Source organism: Sapajus apella, unplaced genomic scaffold (genome assembly GCF_009761245.1).
Source record: "Sapajus apella isolate SASKATOON/1434 unplaced genomic scaffold, GSC_monkey_1.0 scaffold21, whole genome shotgun sequence".
NCBI classification, from domain to species: domain Eukaryota; kingdom Metazoa; phylum Chordata; class Mammalia; order Primates; family Cebidae; genus Sapajus; species Sapajus apella.
Genome location: NW_022436961.1, coordinates 18,683,593 through 18,694,317, shown reverse-complemented (window position 1 = coordinate 18,694,317; position 10,725 = coordinate 18,683,593). Strand labels below are relative to the sequence as shown.

At 41.9% G+C, this 10,725-nt stretch overlaps 1 pseudogene; it reads right to left on the bottom strand.

The window, feature by feature from the left end:
- Positions 1 to 933: 933 nt before the first annotated feature.
- LOC116558226 lies at positions 934 to 1,767 on the bottom strand (annotated as a pseudogene).
- Positions 1,768 to 10,725: the final 8,958 nt, after the last annotated feature.

Here is a 10,725-nt window from a genome sequence, read left to right as displayed (position 1 = left end):
CCTCACACAACAGTGGGGGTGCCTACTAGTTACTGAGTTGTGTTATAGAAAAGTAAATTGGAGCTTTCTCATTCTGAGGTTTAAACTGAGACCAGCACTTTGCATGTTGATGATCTTCAAGTGAATTTTTATAGGTAGATGTTCCCTTTTCCTTTTAATGAGGAACATAACAGAGATCAATATTTTAAATGTAATCTCCCTCCCTTAACTCTCTCATTTAAAAAAAAATCACAAACTGTGCTATGACCCTTAAAATTTATTTTGGGTAGGAATAAGAAGTCAACCCAATGTGGATGGATATACATCTCTCACAAAAAGATTATACAACCCAGGCTCCTTGTGCTGCCAAATTCAGAGTCCTCAAGCCGACCTGGAAGCCTTCCTGCCACTCTTGCACTGGCAAGATGGAACCAGGTCAGCCTGTGGCTTTGGAAGAAGCTGCTTGACTGAGGAAAGGAGAGCATGTTGAGAAGGAGGCAGGAGGAGCATGAAGAAAAAGGGCATAGGAACAGTAGAGGCTTTGCAGGAATTTTCAGAAGAATCAAACCTTTCCTATCTTGACTATCCAAAGAGAAAGCCAAAAGAAAAATCTAGTTAATGTATTTTCTGCTTCATAAAGCATCAGTCTCAAGGGGAAAATGCAAAGTGGATTACATAACCTCCTCAAGATATTTCTTTTTTTCTTTGTTTTGTTTTGTTTTTTTGGCAGAGCTAGCTGAGGTTTTATTTTGGACCCAAAAAAAAAAAAAAAGGAATTGAATTGTTTTGCAGCTGGAGGCATGGGCAAATGGGGTCTCCAGGCAGTAAACTCCTCTGCGGGTGGGCTGAGGGCTAGGGCTGAGCCTCAGGTGTGTCTCCTGCTCCCCGTGCTCCCCTGCACAGCGGCCTCCCTCCAGACTCTGGGGCAGCCTCAGGAACTGCAGCCACAGCTGTTCACTTGGACAGGACGTCAGAGGACTCAGACACCAGCCTCTCATCGCAGGTCTCAATCTTCTTCACGGCCTTGGTGGTGCTGGTGAGGCCAAAGGAGCAGGAGCCCGCACCAGAGCCAAAGCTGGAACCTAAGCTGTAGCTGAGGCCAGGGCTTGTGAGGCCCCCATGCGCTGAGCTCAGACCACCTGCATAGCCGCTGGTGGTCTTCTCATGGATACTCACGTTCTGCATCCCAGACTCCAGCTGGCTCTCCTCACCCTCCAGCAGCTTCCTGTAGGTGGTGATCTCAATGTCCAGGGTCATCTTGACATTCATCAGCTCCTGGTACTCACGCAGCTACCACACCATGTCCTGCTTGGCCTGCTGCAGGGCGGCCTCCAGCTCAGACAGCTTGGCGTTGGCATCCTTAATGGCCAGCTCCCCACGCTGCTCGGCATCTGCAATGGTGGCCTCCAGGGAAGCCCTCTGGCCTTTCAGGCCCTCAGTCTCAGCCTGGAGCCACTGATGTTCTGGTTTATCTCAGAGTTCTTAGTCTTTGCATGCTGCAGGTCATCCCCGTGCTTCCCAGCCTGCGTCTGCAGCTCCTCGTACTTGATCTGGTACATGCTCTCTGCCTCAGCCCGGCTGCGGTTGGCAATCTCCATGTATTGTGCCTTGACCTCAGCGACGACGCTGTCCATGTGCAGAGAGTGGCTGTTGTCCATGGACAGCACCACAGACATGTCCTGAGATCTGGGACTGCCCCTCCCGGATCCCCTCTTCACACAGCTGCCTGAGGAAGTTGATCCCATCAGTCAGCCCTTCCAGGCCAGACTCCGACTCTACCTTGTTCATGTAAGCTTCATCCACATCCTTCTTGATGAGGACAACTTCATTCTCCATCTCTGTACGCTTATTAATCTCATCCTTATACTTGTTCTTGAAGTTCTCCACCAGCCCCTGCATGCTGCCAAGCTGCGCCTCCACCTTCAGCTTCTCCTGGCCCAGAGTCTCCAGCTGCCGCCTAAGGTGGTTGATGTAGCTTTGGAACGTGTTGTCCATGTTGCTCCCAGATGTCTTCTGCTGCTGCAAGAGGCTCCACTTGGCCTCCAGCATCTTGTTCTGCTGCTCCAGGAACTGTAACTTGTCGATGAAGGAGGCAAACTTATTGTTGAGGGTTTGATCTGCTCCTTCTCCTGGGTACCCATGGCCTAGATGTTGGTGTCCACTTCCAGATTAAGGGAGCTCAGCAGGCTCTGATTGACCATGACGGTGGTGATGCCTCCCATGCCCATGCCCACACGCATGCCACTGACCCCACCTTAGCCTGCACCCAGGCCATCCCAGAAGCTGCTGCTTCCCACTCGGGAGAAGTTCAAGGAGCTGATGCGGGCACTGGGCCCACTCATGTAGGAGTGGCTGCTGAAGGCCCGGGACCCAAAGGTGGACACCTTGTAGGACTTCTGGGTCACCCTGATGGACATGGTGGAGGTAGGAGTGGAGTCGGAGGGCTGAACCAGGCAGAGATTCCTGAAGGAGCAGGAAAAATACCAAAGGTAGAAGAACCATAATTGGAAGCTGCTACCCACAGTCCATGGAAGCATCCTAACTCCAGTAGATTTGATTAATTGCTCATTAAAGGGTCATTCACTTCCACTCTACCCACTGTTAAGCTATTTCCATATGTAAACTGTACTAGCACTATTGTATCTGCATATAAAGCTTCTATTTACTTGTTCAGACCAATTCCTGCTTTCTTATTCTTTATTCTTTAAATAAGTCCCTAGTTAATAATGAATAAAAGTCTTTTTTTCCCTTCTCCTATATTTCTATGTAAGTTTTCTTACACCTGAACTGTAACTACGCTGCTTCACAGAAAAGTATTCCTTGAACTGACTGCAAGTGTTTTATTTTTCTAATAACCATAACAGTGTTAAACATAAAGATAATTCTAACATTTGTGGCATAAAATAGATGTCTTGTTTAACAGAGACCACTAGAATATAATTGTTGTGATGTTGAAATTTACTTTTATATTTAGAGCTCTCTCACATCTGAGGTTTGAACTGAGATCCATACTTTATCGATGATCTTCAAATGAATTTTTGTTTGTAGATAGCGGTTCCCTTTTCCCTAGTGATTCCTGAGGAGGTTTTTGGAGAAATTATTTGTACCCGAAAGGAACTGTGAATTCATTTGTCAGAAAGTGACTAAAGACAAAAATGCACAGGAAAAGACAGCTGCAAGAAAAAAAAACTGATAATAATTTTTGTATTTGGACATGGCAGCCAAACCATTGGCCATAGATTAATTCATTAAATAAATATTTACTAAACACTAATTTTGTGATGAAATGTACAGAATGACAGATTTCCTAAGATAGATGATGGGTTATACCAGAATAGCAACATTTTCAAGTTCTCTCATTTAAGATCCTGAGATTGATTTTGTTAAAGCAGTGGTTTTCAAACAGGGATTTTGTTGGCATGCGTGGCAGGAGTATGGATATCACTGGAAATATGATATTAGAACTATCTGGGGAGGTTTTTCAGGTTTCAATCCTCAAATTCTGGTTCACCTATAGGGAAAGGGTATAGACACTAAAACAATTCCGCTAGGTAAGTTTAATATGTGTTCTCTACTCCTACCCTTAACCCCCCATCACCAGACTGAGAGGCACTGTGTTAGATCATTTTGCTTATCCATTAGATGGGCTTCACTGAGTAATGGGCAGGGTTAAGGGAAGGGAGTCAGCCTTTACAGCTCGGTATGTAAGTGTAGCTGTAGTACTCACCACTTGTCATTAAATGGGGCTCAAGAAGGTCTCCAGCAATACATCTCTGGAATCTTTAATTCCCTCAAGTAGGATTTAGGGAATTAGCATTCAGTGATTCTAACATAGAATGATCTAAGTTGTCCCCAGGGACACTGGATAAAAGTATTGGTCCCCAAATGGCCTCCTTTTGCCAAATGTTATATAATAGCAATAAGTGCTCTGAATATATCATGTTATTTTATTGGCAGGCCCTAGGGATGGTTTGCTCAGAAATATACTTTGGAGCAGAAATGACAGATAAGGCATTTACTAACTTAAATCTGTTGTTACTCAGACGCACTGTATTGCAAGATTGAAAATCTAGGGAAATATTCAAACAGTCTAACAATTAGAAATACATTTATAGAGTTTAAATATTGAAACAGTGAGCAAGAGGGCGATAATATCACATTGTTCTTTAAGGTTTGATTTCTATGTCTCTTATTCTCCAAGTGAAAAATTTTAGCCTATGTATCTTTATTTTTCTAAAGTATAATTAACATACTCTAGTTTTTTATGAGAATGAGAGAAATTAAAAATTAGTTGCATATATGGGGGATCATTAAATAATTTGGGGGCTGGGGTACTGACCACTGCACAGTCAAAAATCTGTGCAGCTGCAACTGGTTAATGTATCTCTTAAACCTCTTTTGACCTGTAAGTTTCCCTCCACCTCTCTTTTCTTTCCTTTCAATTATTTGTTGAAGAAGCTGTTGTTGGTCCTGTTGTCCCCTATAGTCTGGTCTGTGCTGATTGCATCCCTGTGGTGTAGTTTAACGAGTTCCTGTGTTCCCTGAATTGCTGTAAATTGGGAGTTGGATCCAGAAGTTACATTGTGTTCATATTCCAATTTTATCACAAGACTGCTTCATAGGCAGTGATACCCACATCCTTCTTTTCGTTAACAATCACTGATGCTCAATGTCTAGATATGGCAGCATTTTTTTCTCATGAAGATTTAACAGGAATATCTGGATGCATGACCTTTTTAGAAAAAATAATAATCCACTAAAAATGAGCAAGAGTAGCAGCTACTCACTTTAGATGGGATATGTGTTCTCTGTGCCCAAAAGTCCCCATAAACCCACACCCAGTGATCAGCACTTGGCCTTCGCCTTTGTGTATATGATCCGCTGATCTCCAGTAGGGCTTTAACAACTTGAGCAGAATTTCCTGCTAAAAGGAAACAACATAGAGAGTTGAAGTTTTTTGTTTGTTTGTTTTAATTAAAGCAAGTAAATAAAGAAGGATTAGAGTAGAACAAGAAAGAAATACAATATTGTAGAAAATATTTGTATTGAAGAATGAAAATGCTTCTGGTAGAAGAAAATAAAATGTAATAAATGTAATGTGAGTAACTAGTAAAGCAAACATACACTTAGTTCAAATATTTGTAGTTTGAGTATATACTATGTCAGAATGACAACTCAAGGAGAATTTAACAATCTCTCAAACATTTCTCTTGCACGGACTAAAATATTATATCCATGTCCAGTCTAGAATCATGATAGGTTTAATTTACTCCAGTCTTGTAGTATCAAGGTATCATTTTCTAAATACAGTTTTACTCTGCCAAGTTTTAAATTATGTTAGTTTAAATTGTATCTTCATCCATCTTACCTTCACCCTTCAGTTATGAATCCATTATACTAAGACACCGTGGGCTTCACAGTAAGTTCTCTGATCATCTGAGTCTGGCTAACTTGTTTATAAATACAAAGTTTTTTAAACCATAAACAATGTCCCAGAGGAGAAAGTAACCAACAAACATTGAAGTAAATCATACTTTGAATGTTCATTGAAACCCATGAAGAAAAGACAAACATTCTCCAGTCTAGTTAACCACAATAATAAAACAGTAAGATCATTTGAAATGGTAAAAGCACTGTGCGCCTAGACAATCTTATTGAACATTAACTTGCTTTTTATTCCTTAAGTCTCCTGTGAATAATGAGAATCATTCTTCTAGCCTAACAGATGTTAAAATAGCATTTCTTCACTTAAAGCAAACCTTGTATTTCCACTATCAACACTGTAGGGAAACCATAGCATTTTGGGGAAAGAAAAGAAAAAACACTAAAGTGTTATTTAACAATAACATTCTACATATTCTAGAAACAGAAAGCTCATTAAGAACATACTAAACAAGTCCACAAGTGATTCCTGAAAATATATTTGGAGGAATTACTTGTACCCAAAAGGAGCTCTGAATTCATTTGTCAGAAAGAGAGACTAAAGACAATATACAGAAAAAGAGACCCACAAGGAAAAAATTAATTTTCATATTTGGACATGGCAGCCAAACCAATGGCCATAAATTAATTCATTAAATACTTCCTAAACAGAATTTAATATTTTGTGATAAAATTGAAAGAATGACACCTGTTTTTGAAGAACAATCTGGTGAGAGTGACAGATTCAAAATGTGAGTTACAATAAAATGTGGTCAATATCAATACAAACATGGACAGATTGTTCCTAGAACACAGATGAAAGGGTCAATTGCTTTGCCTAAGGGAGTCAAGGAAGTACTGACAAAAGAAGTAAACTGATGTGGAACTTAAAGAATAAAAGGCAAGAAGCATGGGAGATAGGAAGTAGCAGAGAGACGAGCCAGCGCAAAGCTGTAAAGACACAAATGTATATGGTGCATCCTATATAACACTGTGCAGAATATAAGATTTGTAAATATAAAATCCGCTGGGTGCGGCTGCTCATGTCTGTAATCCCAGCACTTTGGGAGGCCAAGGCAGGTGGATCACTTGAGGTCAGGAATTCAAGAGCAGCCTGACCAATAGGGTGAAACCCTATCTCTACCAAAAATACAAAAATATCTGGGTATGGCAGTGCACACCTGTAATCCCAGCTACTAAGGAGCCTGAGGCAAGAGAATCACTTGAACCCAGGAGGCAGAGGTTGCAGTGAGCCGAGATTGTATCACTGCACCACTCCAGCCTGGGTGACAGAATGAGACTCTGTCTCAAAAAAAAAAATAATAAATAAATAAATCAGATGGGTGGTTCCCGGCATTAAGTGGCTCAACAATGTCGGAATTTCATCTCTCAGATTCTATTGGTTTCTCATGCTTGTAATTTCAAAGTCACAAGATGGCTTCTGTAGCCACAGAAGTCTCATAACCTACACAGTGACAAGAATTCGTGAAAGAGTTTTTCAGCAGTATCTGTTGTCTTTTGCCATGAAAATAAAATATTTCCCAGAAATGACCAGTAGAGTTCCAGTTACATTTTACAGCAAGAATTATATTAATGACCACTCCTAGCAGCAATGAAGTCTGAGAATGGAGATGTTTAGCAGGCTCTTGGCTTTAGGATTCTCTCAGAAAGAGAAAATGCAAAAGTGGATACTAGATTAGGTACAAATTCCAGTGCCTACTGTCTCTTCAAGAGATAAAGAGAAATTAATGACAATCTGAAATTCTGTAGCCAATGACACTACCCATCACAAGGGAGGGAGAAACAGGCAAAAGTAATCTCTCAAATGACAATTTAGGAGAGTGATTATACATAGGAGAAAGAAGGGCTAATGATGAAGAAGGATACAACAAAAACCTCTAAAGTGCAATAATGTGCAAATGGTAAATCTAAACTAAACCGCTGGGAAATACGAGTAAACCTCAACAAGTAAACGTTCACTGTATAGAATGATAATGATAACAACAACAACTAATTTGATTAAATGGTTAATAACAGATCCACAAAAATGCTAAACAGCAGTGACATGCATGCTTAGATAGGATAATGAGAGCTAATGCATTCCAAGATTCTTATAACTTTCAGGTGGAAGATATCTGTCCTGCTTAATATTGTATTAGTAAAGTATGCTTGTCAACATTTTAAATATGGTAGTTAAACAAGAAATTTTCTGCTCGTTTTCAGTCTTTCTCCTTCCTGATTTTGAAATGGGAGAGTTTCATCATCGCCTTCACTGGGCATGCAGAAGGGATGTGACTGGCTTCTTTGGTGCCCAGCTGCTCAGTCCCTAGGGGGAGCACGCAGACGAGCAGGTGCAGAGGTCATGGGGAGCACTTTTGGTTTCTGACCTGCCCCTGGCAGCATCTAAGGGTGAGTGTTTATGACTCCCAAAGCCCAACTGGGCATGTGTTACAATGTGCTCTCTCAGCTTTGCCATCTATAGGCAACTTGTGTTAATAGCTGACTTAGACCCTCTGCCTTATGGCAAGTGCAGAGGGCTTTCTGTATCCCAAGTTCTTGTCCACTGTACCAGAAAAATTAGATCACATGTGGACCTGGAGGATGAGTGCAAGATTTTATTGAGTGGTGAAAGTGGCTCTCAGTGAGATGGATGGGGCGCTGGAAGGTCGATGGCGTGAGAAAGTGACCTTCCCCTGGAGTCGGGCTGCCCAATGGCCAGAATCTCCTCCAACTCCCCACTGCCGAATTTCCCTCGGCATCCATGTTGTTACACTATTGCTTGTCAGCTGGTGTCTTCTGGTGTGTTCCTCTGCTCCTCTCAATGTTTAACCACTTGTGTGTGTGCCCAGCAAGGTCTTAGGCTCATATGGGCACAGGACAGAAGGTATGGGAGGCCACTGCAGTCTTGGAAAATGCAACATTTGGGCATGTAAAGTGGAGTGCCTGTTCCCTCAGGTCCATGGCACAGGCCCAAGGGTGGAGTCCTTACCAGGGACACCACCCATCTCTACCCAGCACTTCCCTGCCCTCCTCCCATATCACCTTCATCTTGGGTGGGTCAGAAACTTGTTAACAAGGAATAGGAGGGACGCTTCTGAAGGGAGAGCAAGTACCACCTTCCTTTTCCAGCAGAGGGAAGCTCATCTCAGAATACACTGGAGGGGCTTTCTCTTTAAATGATGATGGAAAAGGAAATTAACATACTGAATTGAAGATTCTAATTTCTAAGTCAAGACTATGTTTTGTGTGGTTCCCAAACTCTGGGTAAATTAGAGTCATCTGGGGAACTTGGTAAAGGTACACATGCCAGGCCTTTTCCTATTTTTGTTCTGTTTTACCTTAAAGTAATTATGAGACATCATATTATCTAAGAATTATCAGACACATCACGGATTGCCTGCACTCTTATCTAGTATTAAGGGTGAACTTTCCTCATTTTATCACTTTTTCTGGGTGCAGGGGGGCAGTTTTAGTAGGCTGTTCTCCTATTGCTATAAAGAAAATACCTGGGACTGGGAAATTTATAATAAAAGAGGTAATTGGCTCACAGTTCTGCAGGTTGTACAGGAAGCATAGTGGCATCTGCTTCTTGGGAGGCCTCAGGGAGCTTGTCATCATGGCAGAAGGCAAAAGGGGAGCAGGCATATCACGTGGCAAAGGCAGGAGCAAGAGAGCAAGGTGGGAGGTGCCACACACGTTTAAATGACCAGATCTCACCAGAACTCATTCGCTATTGACGCAGCCTCGTTGTCTGGGATGACACCCAAGGTTCGTTGTCTCACAGCCACAGAGATCAAGGACACAGACACAAAAAGAGCGACATGAAGTGGAAGTTTAATAGGTGAAGGAAAGAAAATAGCTCTCTGCTAACAGAGAGGGGTCCTAGAAAAATGGGTTACTGATGTGCAGTGAAATGAAGCGGGGTTATAGATGAGCTAGGGGTGGGGGTGTTATCTGATCTATATAGGTCACGAAAAACTGGTTAGGACCAGGGGTGCCATCTTTATAAGGTGCAAATCTCTGGCGGCCCCCACCGCAATCTTTTATTATGCAAGTAGATTCTCTGCCTGAGCTTCTCCATGTTGCCAAATTCTTTCTTACGGTGCATGTGCCAACAAAAAAAAGAAAGATGGAGTTTCCGTGGTGGACATGCCTGGCCCCCAGGTAGCCCTTTTCTATTGGCACAGCTGCTGTCATTCCCCTGTGCAAGCTTCCAGCTTCATTATCTATGTCTGCAGCTTGATCTTTCAGGCTTCTCTTTGTTAGAACAAAAAGACAAAAGATTTCTAAGGCTGCTTTTTGTTAAAAGGGAAGTTTTTTGCTGAGGACTCTTTTGCCCTCACCATCTGCCTAAATAATTCCTTTCTATCTTCTGTATCACTATCACTAGGATGGTACCAAGGAGGATGGTGCTAAAACATTCATGAGAAAACTACCCCCATGATCCAGTCACCTCCCACCAGGCCATGCCTCCAAAATAGAGGATTACATTTCAATATGAGTTTTAGGCAGGAATACACACCCAAACTATATCACCGGTTTTTATGGTTTTATTTAAAGGCAAAAAAAGAAAACGCACATGAGCTGTCTGTTCATTTTTGTTGCTGTACAGCCTGCCATTGGGAGTATTTACCCTGATGGCCAGCTGGGCTGCTGTTTCCAAGATAGCTGTGCAGTTCCTGGAAGAGACATGGTGAACGATCTCAGTGCAGTAAAATTTCCTGCACGTCAGCAGCACTTCTGGCTCCTTGATGGTGTGGACCAGGAAATTCTGGAAGCCACTGGGCAGCATGTGTTTTGTCTGCTTGTTGCCCACATAGGAAATGTTGGGCATCAAGATCAGGCACTTAAAGCTTCTCTGTACCTTGTCATCAATACCTTAGTTACACTTAACTTGGACCTTTCAGTCTGGTGCCTGATGAACTTCTTGGTCGTCTTTTTGACCATCTTGGGCTTTAGGAGGGATCTGCATTTGGTCTGATGCCAAGTAGGAGATGTCTTGCACCTCAGTGGTCAGCATCAGGAGAGAGAGCGCATCAATATTTAATAGGCAGAAAAGACAAATATAAAGTTGATTTCTGATTATAATTTAAAAGTCCTGCTTATTGAATTACCCATCACATAAATATGTTGAAAAGTTAAGTGCAAGGACTAAGAAAAAGAGAAGTGGAATGTCAAACTTTCAAATCGATAAAGAATTTTTAAAAATTGAAAACATTAAAATTAATCCTTTTGGGAAAAAAGAGGAAATAATAACTACAGGAAAGTAGATTGTACTATTAAGGCAAGTAATTCTAGCTGTTGAATTTGTCCACCCCAAAGTGT